Source organism: Macaca thibetana, chromosome 5, assembly GCF_024542745.1.
Source record: "Macaca thibetana thibetana isolate TM-01 chromosome 5, ASM2454274v1, whole genome shotgun sequence".
NCBI lineage: Eukaryota > Metazoa > Chordata > Mammalia > Primates > Cercopithecidae > Macaca > Macaca thibetana.
Genome location: NC_065582.1, coordinates 20,868,568 through 20,888,645, shown reverse-complemented (window position 1 = coordinate 20,888,645; position 20,078 = coordinate 20,868,568). Strand labels below are relative to the sequence as shown.

At 45.7% G+C, this 20,078-nt stretch overlaps 1 long non-coding RNA gene across 4 annotated transcripts in view; it reads right to left on the bottom strand.

The window, feature by feature from the left end:
* The window catches only part of LOC126955308 (uncharacterized), a 54,534-nt gene extending 35,175 nt beyond the window's left edge, over window positions 1-19,359 (bottom strand). For 2 of the 4 annotated variants that reach the window (XR_007725882.1, XR_007725883.1), the window contains exons 1-4: window positions 19,159-19,359; window positions 17,107-17,160; window positions 16,916-17,028; window positions 15,904-16,014 (exon numbers count right to left, since the gene is read on the bottom strand). This is a non-coding gene — a long non-coding RNA (uncharacterized LOC126955308). The other 2 variants (XR_007725884.1, XR_007725881.1) reach the window with 2 other exon arrangements.
* Between the last annotated feature and the right edge of the window lie 719 nt (window positions 19,360-20,078).

Below are 20,078 nucleotides of genomic sequence, written 5' to 3'. Positions count from 1 at the left end.
AGCAGGATGATTCTCTCTGCTGTAGAGTTCTTTTCTGCCCCTTCTCCCTCTCCTTCACCTCGCTAGCCATCATGAAGAATGGATAATAACTTGTGTGTGCCTTCCTCTGAAAAGCCTGCTCTGAATCCCCGTGCCTGGCTCTGGGGTCCTTGTCTGTCTTTTTTTTTTTTTTTTTTTTTGAGACAGAGTCTCATTCTGCTCATTCTGTCACCTAGGCTGGAGTGCAGTGGCACAATCTCAGCTCACTGCAATCTCCACCTCCTGGGTTCAAGAGATTCTCCCACCTCAACCTCCCGAGTAGCTATGACTACAGGCGCCCACCACCACACCCAGCTAATTTTTTTGTTTGTTCGTAGAGACAGGGTTTCACCATGTTGGCCAGTCCAGTCTTGAACTCCTGACCTCAAGTGATCTGCCCACCTCGGCCTTGTCTTTCCTTGTCACAGTTCTTCCTGCACAGCCTGGCATGCCAACTGCCTATTCATCTTTTGTTTTCTCCACTAGGTTGTAAGGAGTATATAGAGGCCGGGGTTGTTTCTGTCTTGTTCACTGTTGTATTACAAGCCCACCAGATGATCTGGTTCATATTAAGCACCATGAAGATTGGTTCATGTCATGAAGGAGGAGAAGGAAGACTTAGGCCAAAGAAATAATCGAACAGGAATCAGAAAATTAGCGAGCCAGTAGTGCCACGTGCCTAGGGCAGAGGTTTCAGTGGGATCCTAATAAGGGATGTGTCTAGGAAGCTGGGCATATAAAGATCGTGAAAATCACTGAAGGTTCTGGATATTTTTAAAAGCTGTTATTTGGTAAGCCACCTGGAAATCACTGAATTATGTTGAGCAGGATGGCACACAGTGCTTCTTTCAGCAGATTCATCTGATACTGATAATGCATTGAAAGGAGAAAGGGGAGAGGCAGAATCTGCTGCAGGAGCCGAACCACACAGGCGGAAAATACCCCACTTGAAAGGTGGCAGTGGGAGTGGAACGGAATACACAGATGCAAGAAATGCTTTGAGAAAAGATTCAACAGGATTTAGTGAATAATTGGATGTGGAAGACGAAGGAGATAAGGAAATTGAGGCCGGCTCTGAGCCTGTGAATCAGGGTGGCTGGAAGAATAGTGGTGCCTTTAATGAAAAAAGGGGGACATTGGAAAGAGAATATAATTGGATGGAAAGAAAACAAGTTTGACTGCAGGCGTTTCAAGCTTGAAACATTCACAGAACATTCTAGTGGACATGAGTTGCATTTCAAATTCAGGACTAGAATTCAGGAGAGATGCCTTAAATAGTCCAGCCTCCCCTACAATAGGTGAATTAATGCTTAGCTTTCCGTGGGTTTGGCTGATGTGGACATTGAAAAATTGTAAACATTGTTTAAAGAGTTGCTTGAGTTTCCAGAAATATTGAGTAATCCTTACTTATTTCATGGGGCAAAATTCTGATAGGCTTAGGTGTATTTCACACCTGTTACCTTTGGAGACCCAGTGCCCTTTTATTATTTTTATTTTGACTTTTTAGAGCAGGCTCTTGTCTGTTGGCCAGGCTGGAGTGCAATGGCGTGAGCATAGCTCACTGCGGCCTCGATTTCCCAGGGTGGAGAGATCTTCCCACCTCAGCCTCCCCAAGTAGCTGGAACAGGATAACAGCCGTGAGCCACCGCACCTGATCCCAATGATCTTTTCATTTGGCTGGGTGGATATTAACCTTGTGGACATTTAGCAAACTGGTGGAGAAAAATACACAATGTAAATTTGAGGAAAATTTGTTCAAGTATTAGGACAAACATTTTGTTGGCAATCTTTCTGTTTGGGGCAGATCTCTGGGGCTTGAGTGCTGTCCATAAATCCACAAAGTTTCCATGATCTGAAGACTGAAAGGAAGTTGTTGTGTAGAGTCAGCAACTTACTGGAAATAAACTTATTTAGGTTTTTCCCTCTACTAAAAATAGATATGCAAGTTTTTAATTCTATCTGCAATTTTAAAAAAATCTGATATAGGCTGGGCGTGGTGGCTTATGCCTGTAATCCCATTACTTTGGGAGCTGGAGGCAGGGGGATCACTTGAGCCCAGGAGTTCAAGACCAGCCTGGGCAACATAGTAAGACCCTGTCTCTGCAGAAAGAAAACATTTTTTAATCAGTCAAGTGTGGTAGCATGCTCCTGTAGTCCCAGCTACGCAGGAGGCTGAGATGGGAGGATCGCTTGTACCTGGAAGGTCAAGGCCACAGTGAGCCAAGATCGTGCCACTGCACTCCAGCCTGGGTGACAGAGCAAGACCTTGTCTTAAAAAAATTAAAAATAGGCTGGGTGAGGTGGCTCATGCCTGTAATCCCAGCACTGTGGAAGGCTGAGGCGGGCAGATCACGAGGTCAAGAGATCGAGACCATCCTGGCCAACATGGTGAAACCCTGTCTCTACTAAAAATACAAAAGTTAGCTGGGCATGGTGGTACACGCCTCTGGTCCCAGCTACTTGGGAGGCTGAGGCAGGAGAATCGCTTGAACCCGGGAGGCAGAGGTTGCAGTGAGCTGAGATCACGCCACTGCACTCCAGCCTGGCAACAGAGCAAGATTCCATCTCAAAAATAAATAAACAATAAATAAATAATATCTGATATAGATGGGACAAAATGTTAATATCTGTCCAATCTGGGTGGTGGATACTTAGATATCTGTTATATTATTTTCAAAAATTATTTTCTGCATATTCTTCTGTACAGCAGTTTGTACTTTTAAAAAAACCTTTCAAAAAAGATGTGCAAAACAGAGCAGAAGACTGAGATTCTGAGGCTCAGGCAAGTCTGGGAAGATGACCTGTGGAAGCAATAGAGCGACCCCACTTTCCAAAGTTCCTGTCCCTCTCCAGGGACAAAAGGCCATGGTGGTGACCTGGCCATTAGAGGTCATGGGATAGAGAGGGAGATAGCCATTCTTTTTCAGGCTGTGGTCCCACAATGTCTATCATAGTTCTCTTGAGGTCAGCCGCCAGTTTGGGAAGTCACAGCTTTGCCACCGATGGTTAGAAGTCAACATGCTCCCATGTCGAGAATTACTTGTAACCCAAGCACAGTGACAGAGGAGCCTCCTTTATGTCACCCCCACATCATGTCCCCGAGCTTAGGCTTGGTTCCAAGGACAAGGTTCCTATGTTACTTTATATCATAGTGCTTTTCGGAGCAAAGGCATGCTGGAAAATTCAGCATTTCCCAAAGCTGAGAAACTTTTTTTTTTTTTTTTTTTTTGAGACAGAGTTTTGCTCTTGTTGCCCCGGCTGGAGTGCAATGGTACGATCTCAGCTCACCGCAACCTCTGCCTCTCAGGTTCAAGCGATTCTCCTGCCTCAGTCTTCTGAGTAGCTGGGATTACAGGCATGTGCCACCATGCCTGGCTGATTTTGTATTTTTAGTAGAGACGGGGTTTCTCCATGTTGGTTAGGCTGGTCTCGAACTCCCAACCTCAGGTGATCTGCCCACCTCGGCCTCCCAAAGTGCTGGAATTACAGGTGTGAGCCACTGCACCCAGCTTCCTCTTTTTTGTTTGTTTTGTTTTGTTTGACACAGTCTCACTCTGTTGCCCAGACTGGAGTGCAGTGGTGCAATCTTGGCTCACTGCAACCTCCGCCTCCTGGGTTCAAGCATTCTCCTGTCTCAGCCTCCTGAGTAGCTGGGACCACAGGCACATGCCACCACACCCGGCTAATTTTTGTATTTTTAGTAGGGACAGGGTTTCACCATGTTGACCAGGCTGGTCTTGAACTCCTGGCCTCAAGTGGTCTGCTGTCTCGGCCTCTCAAAGCACTGGGATTACAGGCCTGAACCACCGCTTCTGGCGCACCTCTCTTTTTATTTCTTCTTTCATTCAGGCCCACACTGGAAACACCACTGTCTGTTAAACACCGGCCATACCAGCGACATGGTAGGTGTGTGGGGGGGGTGACAGCAATCTTCCAGTAAGTCGGCTTTTCAGTTTAAACATACTAGTCAGCCTACCTGAGAGAAATGTGTGCCCAGGAACAACCTGGGAGCCTTAGCCTTCTGTAGGGAGAAGCACTCTCGATGGGAGGAAATTTGGGAGCGGATATTTCTTTCAAGCCAGAACCTAAGTGGAAATCCTCTTGGGTAAAGTATCTCAGTAGGCTGAAGCACGCCTGCCTCTGACTGTCAAGCCTTTGGAAACAGTCAGCATCTTGCTTCCAGTTCATCCCCTCTGCGTCGGAGGAGCCCTTCCCACAGTTCCATGCAAGGCTCCTTCGGGCTTCCCACCCAGCTGATGGGTGGGGAGAAATGAAATCCATTTCTCCTGGGGCTTGATGTCTCTTCTCTGATCTGGGGAGCCTCCAGATTGCTGCCTTTTCTGTCAGATCACACGACAAGCCTGTGCTGTTCCCGCCAGCGCTGCCGATCAATCCCCTCTTCCAGCCAACGTGCCCCTCTGCGCGGCAGTTGCCCGCTTTTCCCCACTGCACGATTAGGAACAGTTTCAGTGTTCTCAGCTTTTCCTTCCTGTGCCTGTCATTTCCCCCACAAACACAAGCTGCTTTGCAGTCCTAGTCACATGCATGGCACCGTTCCTGAGACGGGTCGTACGTATGGTGCTGATCAAATTTGCTGCACCAAGTTGCCAGGACTTTCTGGAACAAATAACATTCACATTCAGCTCTTGGAGCACCCCCGAAAGCAGACCTCCTAAAGTCTGCTTCATTTCCATCAGAGCTTTTGAGTCCCAGATTTCATTCTGGGGGATGAGTGATCAGAGATTTTTAAAGCCATACTGACTCTTGCCCTCATTTTTAGCTTCCTGAGATCACGGGACTCAGAGTGCCTCCTGGGGTCTTGGGCTCCAAAGAACATCACTGAGTTGTCTAATTAAGGAACGCTGGAGAATTCCCAACACATCTCCACTCTTCCAGTAACTCATATCTACCCCTCTCCCCGTGTATGTTTCTTCACAGACAACTCAGAACACACGGGTTCTTCTATTCTCTATGGCCCAGTCTGTGTCCAGCATGGCAGGCAAAAAGGCCTAGAATCTCATGTTGTTGTGACTGAAGCCTGTTGCTGGCACAAAATCAACCATACAGATCTATGTTGATCGTTAAGACAAACAGAAATATCTTCTTGTGATGTTGTTGCTTGTTTCTTGGGGAGACAGAAACAGCGCAAGTCAGGCCTGGCTATTTGTGTAGCAGAAGAGGAAATGGGTTCCCTCTGAACCATTTTTTTTTTAAACTTGCTGTCCAGGCGCAGGGCCTCACGCCTGTAATCTCAGCACTTTGGGAGGCCAAGACAGGCAGATCACCTGAGGTCAGGAGTTCAGCCTGGCCAACATGGCGAAACCCTGTCTCTACTAAAAATACAAAAATTAGCTGGCGTGGTGCCACACACCTATAATCCCAGCTATTCCGGAGGCTGAGGCACTAGGATTGCTTGAACCCAGGAGGCAGAGGTTGCAGTGAGCCAAGACCATGCCTGTCTCAAAAAAAAAAAAAAATCAAAAATTAAAAAGATTAAATTGTGAATGTTTAATTTCTGTGGGTATATATTTATGTGGTGCATGAGATACTTTGATACAAGCAAGCAATGCATAATAATCACCTCATGGAAAGCGAGGCATCTGTCCCCTTAAGCATTTATCCTTTATGTTATAAACAATCCAGTTATACTCTTTTCATTATTTTTAAATGTGCAATTAAATTATTATTGACTATAGTTACCCTGCTGTGCTATCAAATATTAGGTCTTATTCATTCTTTCTATATATATATATTTTTTGTACCCATTAACCATCCCCACTTCTCCCCCACCTGTCTTCCCTCTGAAAAAATTTATACAGTCTGCCTGGGTTAGCGGGGAATGAATGTACCTCCCGCAGCGCTCATTGAGGACAATTTGAGAGATGTGTTCTCTGCGATAAACCAAAGCGTTTGAAATCTTGGGCTTGCAGCTTGAAAAATACGTAATATCCTCATGTATGTTCATTACTTAGTATTGGATGAGGTTTCCAAAGCCATATGTACAAATTCTAGAGTTAAAAACAAAAGCTGTCACAGTGGAGAATAACGTCATTCAACTTGGCCATGCAATTTGCCTCTTGTCCCAATAATATATGTTTTGGTAAAATAACATTTGAGGGACAAAAAGAGGATGCCAGACCTAAATTAATTTTAGAACAAAGTAATATATGCCAGGCGTGGTGGCTCATGCCTGTAATCCTAGCACTTTGGGATGCCAAGGCGGGCGGATCACCTGAGGTCAGGAGTTCAAGACCAGCCTGGCCAACATGGCGAAACTCCATCTCTACTAAAAATACAAAAATTAGCCATGCATTGTGGCAAGTGCCTGTAATCCCAGCTACTTGGGAGGTTGAGGCAGGAGAATTGCTTGAACCCAGGAGGTGGAGGTTGCAGTGAACCGAGATCACGCCACTGCACTGTAGCCTGGCTGACAAGAGACCCTGTCTCAAAACACACACACACACATACAAACACACACACACACACAAACACACACACACAAACACATACACACACACAAACACACACATACACACATACACACACACAAACACACACATACACACATACACACACACACAAACACACACATACACACACACATACACACACACATACACACATACAAACACACACATACACACATACAAACACACACACATACACATACAAACACACACACATACACACACATACACACACACATACAAACACACATATACACACATACACACACATACAAACACACACACACATACACACACATACACACACACAAACATACACACACACAAACACACACATACACACACACACATACACACATACAAACACACACACACACACACAAACACACATACAAACACACACACAAACACACAGAAGTAATATAAAGAAACAACCACAGGTGAAGTACCCAAAGGTTATTATTTACAGATGTCTCATATTTTCAAAGCCCCCATCTTGGCGGCTGTGTTTCTCAGACCCTGTGTAGCATGTTAAAAACTGCTGGTTAACTCTTAGACTGTCACAGGACTTGTAAACTACATGATTTGTTTAGTATCAAATAAAAACCAGAGCCTTTCTAATTTAAACCAACACTCCCAGATTTTCCCCTTTCCCCAGGTTTTATCTCACGTATGTGGGGCACAGAAAGCTGCAGCCTTTCCAACATAACCCTCCGCCCACACCAGCTCATATTAAGTAAATGTGTGGGATCAACAACGGAGCACTGCTCACATTTTTTCAGGTCCCTCCCGTGCTTGGGTCATCAGGATCCAAGCCTCTCTCCCTGAGCTTCCAGCTCTAAAATTATATGACTCTAGTTACTTTGGCAGCTATTCAGAGGAAAGAGAAAATAGGGAGGAATGAGGAAAAAAAGATCATTACTGAAGCATCGTCCCTAAAATTCTGATTGCATGGGGTAGGAAGGGTGTTTATAAAATAGTCCTGATCACAGCAGATAGACATGGCAGTGATCAGAGAAGTGTCCTTGAATAGCCCCTGATGTTCACGCCTCCATACTGACTTTTGTTATCATAATGGCCTTGGCAGTTAAACTGAGATGCGTTCTTAAGCAAGAGGCCCCAGGGCTGTGTGGCTTTATCTTTTTCCCCTCTGAATCGCAGGGAGAAAGGGCAGTTTCACAATCAGTTCTGTGTATTTCTTATTTTGTTCCTTAGTGGTTCCTAAGGTGGTCATAAAGAGAATGACTCTGTTACATAAGACAGTCATTGTTGAACCAGGATCTCCCAGGACCTGCGTCCTCCCCTAGTAGCAACCGTGAAACACATTAACTTTTCCAGGCAGAGTAAAATATGCCCAAATGGGTAACAACTGTGATTCCACAGCTAAATGCTGCTTTTGTGGCATCTAAATCAATGTGCTCCCCCACCAAACTCCAGCATAGGAGGGTGGAAGTGTCACTGCATTTTATTTTATTTTGCTTTATTATTTTAATTTTTTTGAGACAGGGTCTCACTCTGTCACCCAGGCTGGAGTGCAGTGGCATGATCATGGCTCACTGCAGCCTCAACCTCCTTGGCTCAAAGGATCATCCCACCTCAGCCTCCCAAATAGCTGGGACTGCAGGCTAATTTTTAAATTTTTTGTGGAAATGGGGCCTCACAATATGGCTCAGATTGGTCTCAAACTTCTTGGCTCAAGCAATCCTCCTGCCTTGGCCTCCCTAAGTGCTGAGATTACAGGCGTGAGTCACTGCACTCAGCTGACACTGCATTTTAGACATTATCTAAGTGTAATCTTTGTTCACAGATGCATCAGAAAACACTGAGTTTGATCAGCCATCTGAATTAGAAACAGTAATAACAAAAACAGGGCGCTAACAAAAATCACAACTCTTTAGCATTCAAAACGTTGAGAGAGGAGAGACATTGTTTAATTCTCTCTTGAAACTCATCATGATGAGGCGGTACCAAGAGGGCGATGTAACTGTGGGTACCGGGCCCTGCAGAAAACCCCCCCGGCTCTCTCTGAGCTGCCATGCAGGGCTTTATTTATCCCACCCGCATCTCTCCTTCAAGTGACACAGTCAGCAAGTCACTGGACTGCGGACTGTGGCATTGTGGTCTTTTGTGCTGGTCTTCTCAGCAAGAACCTGATTTCTGGCTTTGCTCAGCATCCTCCCACCCCATCAGCTATGTCTGCGCAGTGAAGCTAATGGGGTTGAAGCTTCAGAATCCCTCATTTGCACGGGCTCCTTCCAAGGCCTTACAAGGACCCTTAGCTATGTGTGTGTGTGTGTTTTTTTTTTTTTTTTTGAGACGGAGTCTCGCCTGTCGCCCAGGCTGGAGTGCGGTGGCCGGATCTCAGCTCACTGCAAGCTCCGCCTCCCGGGTTTACGCCATTCTCCTGCCTCAGCCTCCCGAGTAGCTGGGACTACAGGCGCCAGCCACCTTGCCCGGCTAGCTTTTTGTATTTTTTTTTTTTTTAGTAGAGACGGGGTTTCACCGTGTTAGCCAGGATGGTCTCGAACTCCTGACCTCGTGATCCGCCCGTCTCCGCCTCCCAAAGTGCTGGGATTACAGGCTTGAGCCACCGCGCCCGGCGTGTGTGTGTGTTTATATATAAAATTTCTAAAAGTAAGAAATTGTAACTTTAGGGGATCAAGACCATTTGCATTGCTCTGACACCCCTTGTGTCATGGGTCCTAGAAGTGGCTGCGAGCATTTTGGGGAACCGGCTAACGGCAAGTTGAGTTAGGGATACATTTAGTTGGACTTGGTAAAACACAGTCATCTGATTTGCAGATGTGTCTGTGCATAGTTGAAGTTATTGCTACTCATCCTGATGTAGGAATAGCTTCCAGGAAAACATTCCCCTCCCCCGGCCATGCCAACTCGCTGGGCATCAGGACATGAAGGTGCAGGCCAAAATTTGCATAACGATATAAATGCGTGCTGTGGCTTCTGGCACCACAAGTATGTGTCTCATGAACATAAAACACAGTTTGGAGCCAGAAACCAGTCTGGGGGAACATTCTTTCCAATTTTATAACTTGTATGTATATCAAGAGAACTTGATAGAGGTTATGCCAAATTTAACAACAACCTTAGATAGAATTTTAAATGACAGGCCGGGTGCAGTGGCTCACACTGTAATCCCAACACTTTGGGAGGCCGAGGTGGGCGATCACCTGAGGTCAGGAGTTCGAGACCAGCTTGGCCAACATGGTGAAACCCCCATCTCTACTAAAAATACAAAAATTAGCCAGGTGTCGTGGCACACATCTATTATCCCAGCTTCTTGGGAGGCTAACATAGGGGAACCACTGGAACCTAAGAGGTGGAGGTTGCAGTGAGCTGAGATCATGCCACTGCACTCCAGCCTGGGCAACAGAGTGAGACTTGGTCTCAAAAAAAAAAAAAAAAGAAAAGAAAATTTTAAATGACATTACCAAACAAAAATTTCAAACTATATATAAGTACATTCCAATCAACCATGCCAGAGGAAAAACTGAATGATTCTATTCTCTTTAGAGAAAATGAAATTATAAAATTGTTTTTTCTCAAAAGGTCAGGTAAGAATACACAGCCAAAAAAATATAAGGAGTGAGGGAGTACGGTAGAAGTTTAACAAGTGGGCGAGGCACAGTGGCTCACGCCTATAATCCCAGCACTCTGGGAGGCCAAGGCGGGCGGATCAACTGAGGTCAGGAGTTCGAGACCAGACTGGCCAACGTGGCAAAACCCTGTCTCTACTAAAAAAATCCAAAACTTAGCTGGGCATGGTGGCACGTGCCTGTAGTCCCAGCTACTCAGGAGGCTGAGGTTGGAGAATTGCTTGAACCTGGGAGGCAGAGGTAGCAGTGAGACGAGATCGCGCCACTGCACTCCAGTCTGGGTGACAGAGCAAGACTCTGTCTCAAAAAAAAAAAAAAAAAAAAAAAAAAGTATAGCAACTGGTTAATTAATAAAATATGATGTATTTTTTGGAGTTTTGTGATTTTGTGTGGTTTGTTAGCTTTTGATAATGTGATTTGCTGTAAATTCTTTACTCATTGTGTGATAACTAATTTTATCTACATAACTCTATATTCTTCTACTTAGAAAGGGTACCCAGACTCTGTAAGCTTCAGGCCTTCCAAAACCCGGATCCACCTCTGCCCCTGCAGCATGTGGTAAACTGTGAAAACAGTATACACGAAATGTCTGTGAATCAAATGCTGCTCCCTCTGCCTCATTAAACATCATTTCCACTGGGCCAGGCGCGGTGGCTCACGGTAATACCAGCACTTTGGGAGGCCAAGGCGGGTGGATCACGTGAGGTCACGAGTTTGAGATCAGCCTGGCCAAAATGGCAAAACCCCATCTCTACTAAAAATACAAAAATTAGCCAGGCATGATGGTGCACACTGGTAATCCCAGCTACTCGGGAGGCTGAGGAGAATAACTTGAACCTGCGAGGCAGAGGTTGCAATGAACTGAGATCGCCCCACTGCACTCCAGCCTGGGTAACAAGAGCGAAACTTCATCTCAAAAAAAAAAAAAAAAATTAGTTCTGCCAGATGAGGTGGCTCATGCCTGTAATCCCAGCACTTTAGGAGGCCGAGGTGGGCGGATCCTTTGAGGCTTGGGGTTCAAGACCAGCCTGGGCAACATGGCAAAACCCTGTCTCTACTGAAAATACAAAAAATTAGCTGGGTATGGTGGTGCATACCTGTAGTCCCAGCTACTAAAGAGGCTGAGGTGGGAGGATCGCCAGGGCCCAAGAGGTCAAGGCTGCAGTAAGCTATGATCACACCTCTGCACTCCTCCTGCCTAGGCAACAGAGCAAGATCCCTTCCCCCTGCCCTTCAAAAAAAATCTGTCAGTTCTTATAGGTGAAAACAGGAATACAGATGGTTTGGGGCTCCACTAGATTTCAGTGAGGACAGTGTGACCTACGTGAGATTTTCTTTGTGGATGATTTAAAAACAGAAACATGAACAACATTGGTGAGAGACTTTGACCTATAACGAGGGCATCTGCTTTTCCTTACTCAAGCTACACCACGATTGGGACAAAGTAGATTGATGTCATCTTGAATTTTTTTTTTTTTTGGTCACCCAGGCTGGAGTGCAATGGCATGGTCTCGGCTCACTGCAACCTCTGCCTCCCGAGTTCAAGTGATTCTCCTGCCTCAGCCTCATGAGTAGCTGGGACTACAGGCGTGCGCCACCATACCTGGCTAATTTTTGTATTTTTAGTAGAGAGGGGGTTCAACTACGTCGGTCAGGCTGGTCTTGAACTCCTGACCTCAGGATCCGCCTGCTTCAGCCTCCCAAAGTGCTGGGAATACAGACGTGAGCCATCACACCCGGCCTGTCATCTTGACTTTTATTCACATATTTTGATCTTCATTTACTTGGAGTGAAGGCATATGAGTTATCAAAAATTAAAAATAATATTTTAAAATTTTAAACTGAGGTTTTTTTTCTTCAGAGTTATTTACTCTGCCCCCATTGGCTCAGTGGCATTCATTACTTAAGGAGAAAGTGAAAACAGTGAGAACAAAGCAGATGGATAATTCACAACATCCAAAGCCACAGTCGCTTGAAAGAGCTAGTCACGTGAGAGAGAGGTAGTTTTGTTCTGAATTTCAAAATGGCTTAGTTTTAACCCATTTATGGCTGAGGTGGCAATTTTTTAATTTGAAAAATCAGACCTTAGTAATGCCTTGAGCAGTAGGATATAAATAACTCCCACATGCTTAGCATTCCAATAATGGAACTCTAGGCATAAATGAGCAAGATGATGTAAAAGCTTGGAGGACAGAGCATAGCATTATAGGTGTTAGGGTAAAGCAAGTTTGTCCAATCTGCAGCCAGGATGGCTTTGAATGCAGCCCAACACAAATTCATAAACTTTCTTAAAACATTATGAGACTTTTTGATTTTTTTAAAAGCTAATTAGCTATCATTTAGTGTTAGAATATTTTATATGTGGCCCAGGAAAGCCAAGGTATTGGACGCCCTGCTCTAAGGATGCAGGTCATGGCACAAGGCCATTTCTCCACCACAAAAGAAAGTAATACAAATTGCTTTCCTGTCCGGGTATGGTGGCACACATCTGTATTCCCAGCTACTCAGGAGGCTGAGGCAGGAGGATTGCTTGAGCCCAGGAGATCGAGGCCAGCCTGAGCATAGCAAGACCCTATTCCTTAAACAAAAAAATTTTTTGGCCAGGCACGGTGGCTCACACCTGTAATCCCAGCACTTTGGGAGGCAGAGGTGGGCAGATCACGAGGTCAGGAGATCATCCTGCCTAACACAGTGAAACCCCGTCTCTACTAAAAATACAAAAAATTAGCCAGGCGTGGTGGCGGGCACCTGTAGTCCCAGCGACTCAGGAGGCTGAGGCAGGAGAATGGCGTGAACCTGGGAGGTGGAGGTTGCAGTGAGCCAAGTTTGCACCACTGCACTCCAACCTGGGCAACAGAATGAGACTCTGTCTCAAAAAAAAAAATTTTTTTTTAAGATAAGCATTAAAAACACAGCTTTCCTGGGACTGCAAAAGGTTATCGGCGGGGGGTGGGGGGTGGGGGGCAATAAAAGCTTTCCTGGCTCAGCACCCAGGGAACTGGGGAGCAGATATGGGGGAGGAGAGGAGTTGTAAGAGTCACAGATAGAGGTGTGCTTCTTCCCGAGGGGGCGGTGGCTCTGCCTCCTTAGCCGACATTTCACTGGCAGGGGACAGAGCGTACAGGGGTAAGGGCAGAAGGGACTTGGCCCTCGTTTGCTCTAAAACCCTTGCCTCCAGCACCACAAGAACATGAGAGGGGAGAGACGCAGAGTGGAAAGGCGGGCAGGGCAGACCTGGACTGAAAATGGGCCTCCAAGAACCGCCCCACCTGAGTCTCCCCAACTTCCTTCCTGTGTGGGGAAATCAGGGGAAGAGCCCATAGCACCTGGTGAGGGCGAGGAAGGTGGCAGAGAACGAAGCCTTGGCCAGAGCAGCACCGCCACTGCAGTGATGGGGCCTGGCCGGCAGGGAGCAGCCATCTCTCCTCTTGCTGCCTTAGAGCGGTTGACCAACTGGGTCAATGGTGAAGGCAACAGTGACCAAGACTGACACCTACCACCAAGGCAACAAGATGTCTCCAAGGTCAAGGTGGGCCAGAGAATAGGAAGCATGGGACAGACCTGGAGCTCATCCAGAGGGGGAGATGAGGGAGCGTGGCCCTGATGGAATTAAAATCCTGGATTGACTGAGGAGTTATCCTTAAAAAGCTTTGAAACCAGAAGGGTGTCAATGATCCTAAAGTGCCAAGATTAAGAGTTGTCCACTACTTTGTAAGTAAATTGATTACAGTTATAGAGAAATAATGTTTCATTTTTGCACCTCTGAGATGTCACTGTAAACTTGAAACCCACTACACATTAGAAATCCCTGCCCTCAGGTTGGGTGCAGTGACTCACGCCTGTAATCCCAGCACTTTGGGAGGCCGAGGCAGGTGGATCACAAGGTCAAGAGATCAAGACCATCCTGGCCAACATGGTGAAACCCCATCTCTATTAAAAATACAAAAATTAGCTGGGCATGGTGGTGGGCGCATGTAGTCCCAGCTACTCAGAAGGCTAAGGCAGGAAAAACTTGAACCCAGGAGGTGGAGGTTGCAGTGAGCCAAGATCGTGCCACTGCACTCCAGCCTGGGTGACGAAGTGAGACTCCGTCTCAAAAAAAAAAAAAAAAAAGAAATCCCTACCTTCCTTTTATGTTCCCAAAATGTTCCCACCACAGAGGCAGCCTTGTACACTGACAGTTTGCCTACATTTGGTGGGGTGTGATTGCAAGACCAGGACTAGACAGCGATCAGCACTACTTTGAGCTTCCAGAAATCTAATCTGGGGAAGCGTTCAGGCAAGAGATACATCGATCTCATAGAGGACACAAAGACATGAACATTGATAGCCCTGTTGTCATCTTAAAAATCATACTTAGGCCATGTGTGGTGGCTCACACCTGTAATCCCAACACTTTGGGAGGCTGAGGCAGGTGGATCACCTGAGGTCAGGAGTTTGAGACTAGCCTGGCCAACGTGATGAAACCCTCTCTCTACCAAAAATACAAAAATTAGGCAAGCGTGGTGGCAGGTGCCTGTAGTCCCAGCTACTCAGGAGGCTGAGGCAGGAGAATCACTTGAATCCAGGAGGTGGAGGTTGCAGTGAGCTGAGATCATGCCACTGCACTCCAGCCTGGGAGAGAGAGCGATACTCCATCTCAAAAAGAAAATCATAATTACTTTCATGATGTATACTGTAAGGCAATATGATAAGTAGTAGGGTATCTGTTCTTTCCCTGATTTCTCACCCCGCCGACTCTGACTGGTATCTTGGAAGCAGAAAATTCTAATGCAACATTTGCTACGAGTGTTCTCTTTAAATGTCATCCACAATGATTAGGAACACCTCACAGACACCAGCCCTGTTTAGCTGGCTACAGCGGACCAGGTGTTCAACCAGTTTGACTACTCCGCCTCCCTTTGTTAGGCCTCTGAATTATGTATCTCCTGGTATGCAGGTGAGAGACTCAGACTGTGGCTCTCCATGTGCCCTGGAGCTAAACGTCCCTGTTTGCTTTCTCTGGAATAATTTCACTTGTTCCCCTCTCCCCTGTCTACAGGGAAGCTGCGGTTCCAGCTATCCATGACTATAATGATTCACGAGGAATTGAAATAAAAACATTACAAACCCTGTAGGTAAAATGAGGACATTCTTTAAGTTCTATTATAAATTGAGTGTAGCCCAAGAATTCAATAGAGAATGAATAAGAGATTACCGGTTGTCTGGTTAGAGCTTAGTGGTTGCCCCCAGGGAATAGCTTGTTGGCTTGTGTGGGCGGCCAGCAGCCTCGGCTCTGTTTGGAGTCCTTCCTTCAGAGAGGAATTGACTTCCTAGCAATTTATTTCCCCGTGATTGTGGCCCACGCTCACAGAGGCCAAACCAAACAGGCCCAGGAAGATTCTGGCCGTGGCCAGTGGAGAGCCCGGCCTGGCAGCACCCCTCCTCCCAGGCTTTGCAGCTGCCTGTGTGCATCCCAAGCAATCTTTGTCAGCATCCTCATGGCCACAAAACTTCCTTTTTTAAAAAAAAACTAAAAATGTAGTTTAAATCTTCACATGCACATTAGAGCCACATTATATTACCTTTAAAAATGTTTTTAAATTTAAAAAAATTTCTGTAGTATAAAATTAAGTTGATCTTAAAGCTGCCTCCTTTATAGTTTACGTTCTGCCTAAAGCTCTGCTCGTGCATAGTGAACTGTCACCTGACTGAGTGCGTAAACAGACGGCTGCCTACCCTTGTGTCAATCACCGAGTTCCGGGCAAAGACAGGCAGTTCTTCAAACCATGAACAAATAAAGCAATCATCAAGCCGTAACCAACCTGGCTCTTTCTGTGCTTCACTTCTGCTTCCCGTACATCCCTTTCCTTTTTCGGTCCATAAATCTTTCTCCACCATGTGCCTAAGCTGGAGCTTCTGGTCCAGGGGCTGCCCTGTTCACAAATCATTTTTTGCTCAATTAAACTCTGTTAAATTAAATGTCTCTATGGTTTTTAACATTAGAGACAGAGTCTCACTCTGTCACCCAGGCAGTGGTGCAGTCACGGTTCACTGCAGCCTCTATCTTCTGGGCTCAAAAGATCCTCCTACCTCACCTCCCGAGTAGCTGAGACCATTGGCATATGCCACCACACCTGGCCTCTCTCTCCTTTGTAATGCTTTATGTTTTCATAAAAAAAAAAAGACCCTTAAGGCTGAAAGTTCATTTCAACTAAACATAGCTTGAGGCCCCTTGACAGCACCCCTGGCTGCTGGCCATCCAGTCTCGAATCTGAACGTCTTCAGTGACAGGGAGGTAACTTGCTCCCTCCCAACACAGACTCATCCATTTTGGGGTTGCTCCAATGGAAACCCTTTCTTAAATTGAAGATTCCCTGTAATTTACATCGATTGTACCTAATTTCATGCCTTGATACCCCGTGGAATAAATTGCACCCATCTTCCATGTGAAAGCTCTGTAGCTAATCAGGGCCACTATCTCATCGCTTCCCCCGTGGCCCTTCTTCACCGCCAAGGTCCTGTGGTGGTATCATTCTTCCTCTACCCAGGGGCTGAGAGTGTTTACCACCCTGCTGCTCCCCTCTGAACAGCCTCCAACTTGTCGAGCCCTTTGAAAACTGCGGTGCACACAGCTTGGCACAGGGCTCAGCTGTGGTCTCTCCGGTGCAGAATGAGGCAGAAGAATTTGTTGTAAATACCGCACATCTATTAATGCAGCCGAGGATTTAATGAGCTTTCTTGGCAACCACATTAAATTATGGCTTTTTTTCTTACCAGCAACTACATATTTGAGTGGCTGGATTTTATAGATCAAGACCAGAGCCTTCCATTTACCATTATGGACTTTATCTTGTAATATGCGCTGATTCATTCAGACTTTTAGAGATCTTCTGGCGTTCTGATTTTGCCCTTGAATGTATTAGTATTCCACTCATGCTCTGTGTCACCTGCAAATACAAAAGTTTATTTTTGGTCTTTAGCCAGGCCACTGATTAAAAAAAACACACACAACAACAACAACAAACCTTCATGTGGCATGAAAATGCAGAGTCCTGTGGTATTCCAATAAAAACAGTCCTCTGGATGAAAAAGAATCAATTAATTAGCAAGCTTTGGCTATGATCCTTCAACCCGTTAAAAACCAACCAATTACCCTATCCCTCAACCCCTGTGAGGACAACATTAGCCTATCCCTCAACTCCTGTGAGGACAATTAGCCTATCCCTCAACCCCTGTGAGGACAACATTAGCCACTCTTTACGGCAGCTTATCATCTGACCCCCCTTTCTGTGTGGGAGAATTACCTACTTTGTGAGTCTGCCAGAAGGCAGAGACCACCTCCTCCTATGAGAAGTGAAACATGTCAGCACCTAGCTTTCCCAGCTCCCTCCATAGCTAAGGTGTGGGCATGTGATCTGGGCTCCACCAAACAGAGGCATCGGGCTGAACTTTGACTCAGGAGCTGGAGAGGCAAAAACGTTGGGACTCTAAGGACTCTGTTCTGGCAGAGGATGGGGACCGCTTTATACCCTTTTCAGGACACCAGGGTTAGTGTTAGGGTGTCAGCAGGGCAAACCATGGTGTTCGTGCCGATGTGGACAAGCTGTCGTGCCCTCCAAAGACCAGGGCTGTGATTGTGGATGCGGCTGTGCATCCAAAAATCCATAAATCACATATCAGATTTAGGATATCCGAGCCTGATTGTCTGGCCCTTCTGAAGAGCTGGTAAACTTCCCTATATCCTTGAATAAAATCCCTTTTCTGTTCAGACTCACTAGAATTTGTTTCTGTTCTTTGTGATCTAAAAACTGCGAGTGACACTCTGCCTCTCTACCTTATCCCCAGGGTCCCCAAGCAACTATGTCAGTTTCCTTTCTGACATGTAGCGGGACCATATCGATCTTGTATCTCTAAGTTTGCCAGTGGAGTAATCCTATCAGAAAAGGAGATGGATTCAGGCTAACACAATTTGCTTTTAGTGACATGGGGCTGACTCTTTATAATCACTGCCTCCTGGTTTCTAAGAGCTCGGAAACCACCTTCTAGCATTCTCTTCAAGACTCCCACCGAGAATCAATCTCAAGCTTACTGGTCTACAGGTCATAGAATCCACCTTCTTTTTTTTTTTTTTGAAAATTAGAATTACATTTTCCCATCTTGCTGGCTCTGTTGTTTTTCATGATTCCTAGAGATCATCCAAAAGATTTCTCAATCACCTCCACAGTCTTTCCATGTTCTTTACTATGAAAATATTCTCATACAATCTCCTTATAGGTTTGATTTGTTCTTTTGACTTGAAAAATGTTCTTTTTTGAGAAGACAGAAGCAAAGCAAGAGTTAAGGAATTCCATTTTCTGTGTTCTGTTTGAATACTGCATCATCCAGCTGACACTGCAGACACTCCTCAGAACCTGTCCTAGCCCTGTAGACGAAGGCGAGGCATAGTCCATCTCTCTGCGGTTTCAAATATCTAACCCCAAACCCCATGCCCTCCAGTCTAAATACATTGTCTTAGTCCATTTGGGTTGCTATAACAAAATACCTCGGACTGGGTAATTTATAAAAAGCAGAATGTGGCCGGCTGCGGTGGATCACCCCTATAATCCCAGCACTTTGGGAGCCTGAGGCAGACAGATCTCTTGAGATCAGGAGTTCAGACCAGCCTGGCCAACATGACGAAACCCCATCTCTACTAAAACTACAAAAATTAGCTGGGGGTGGTGGCGGGCGCCTGTAATCCCAGCTACTCTGGAGGCTGAAGCAGGAGAATAGTTTGAACCTGGGAGGTGGAGTTTGCAATCCCAGCTAATCTGGAGGCTGAAGCTGGAGAATAGTTTGAACCTGGGAGGTGGAGTTTGCAATCCCAGCTAATCTGGAGGCTGAAGCAGAATAATAGTTTGAACCTGGGAGGTGGAGTTTGCAATCCCAGCTAGTCTGGAGGCTGAAGCAGGAGAATAGTTTGAACCTGGGAGGTGGAGTTTGCAGTGAGCCGAGATTGCACGACTGCACTCCAGCCTGGATGACAGAGCAAGACTCCATCTCAAAGAAAAAAAAAAGTGCAGAATTTTATTGCTCACAGTTCTGAAGGCCGAGAATTTCAACATCAAGGTGCCACCAGATTCGGTGCCTGGTGAGGGCCCTCTGCTTCATACAGGGCAGCTTCTTGCTGCATTCTTACATGGCTGAAGGAGAAAAGGGACCAGCAAACTCCCTCAGGCCTCTTTTATGACGGGATTATTCCCATTCACGAGGGTTCTGCCCTCAAGATCCAACGGCCCCACCTCTTAAAGGCAAAACACTGGGATTTGATTTCAACGTATGAGGGAGTCTCTGAGCCTACTCTGGCTCAGAAGGCTACCTGTAAAAAAGAAAACAAGAAAAGAAAAAGAAAAAAAAGAAGATTTCAACATGTGAATTTTGGAGGGATGCAAACATTCAGACCATAGTGCTGTCCTTGAATATAGTATGTACCTTGTGAATGAATGTTAGTGGCATAAAGCTAACAAAAGGCTATGACTTATCCCAGGCATACCTGCTTGGCTTTTGAACCTCATTTCTATCATTGTACACATACAGCTTACCATAAAAAATATTAATAATCACATAAAAGGTGGTTTATATTACCCAGGTCTTATTTCGTATCATTAAACATCACTATTAGTCTCATTTAATATAGCTAACTTATATTTGGCCAAAAAAAGCATTGCAGGCCAGATGTGGTGGCTCACACCTGTTATCCTAGAACTTTGGGAGGTCAAAACAGGAGGATTGCTTGAGTCCCAGGAGTTCAAGACCAGCCTAAGTCATATAGTGAGACCCTGTCTCCACAAAAAAATTAAAATTAAAAAAAAAGCATTACAGGCCGGGCGCAGTGATTCACACCTGTAATCCCAGCACTTTGGGAGGCTGAGGTGGGCAAATCACCTGAGGTCAGGAGTTCGAGACCAACCTGACCAACATGGAGAAACTCCATCTCTACTAAAAATACAAAATTAGC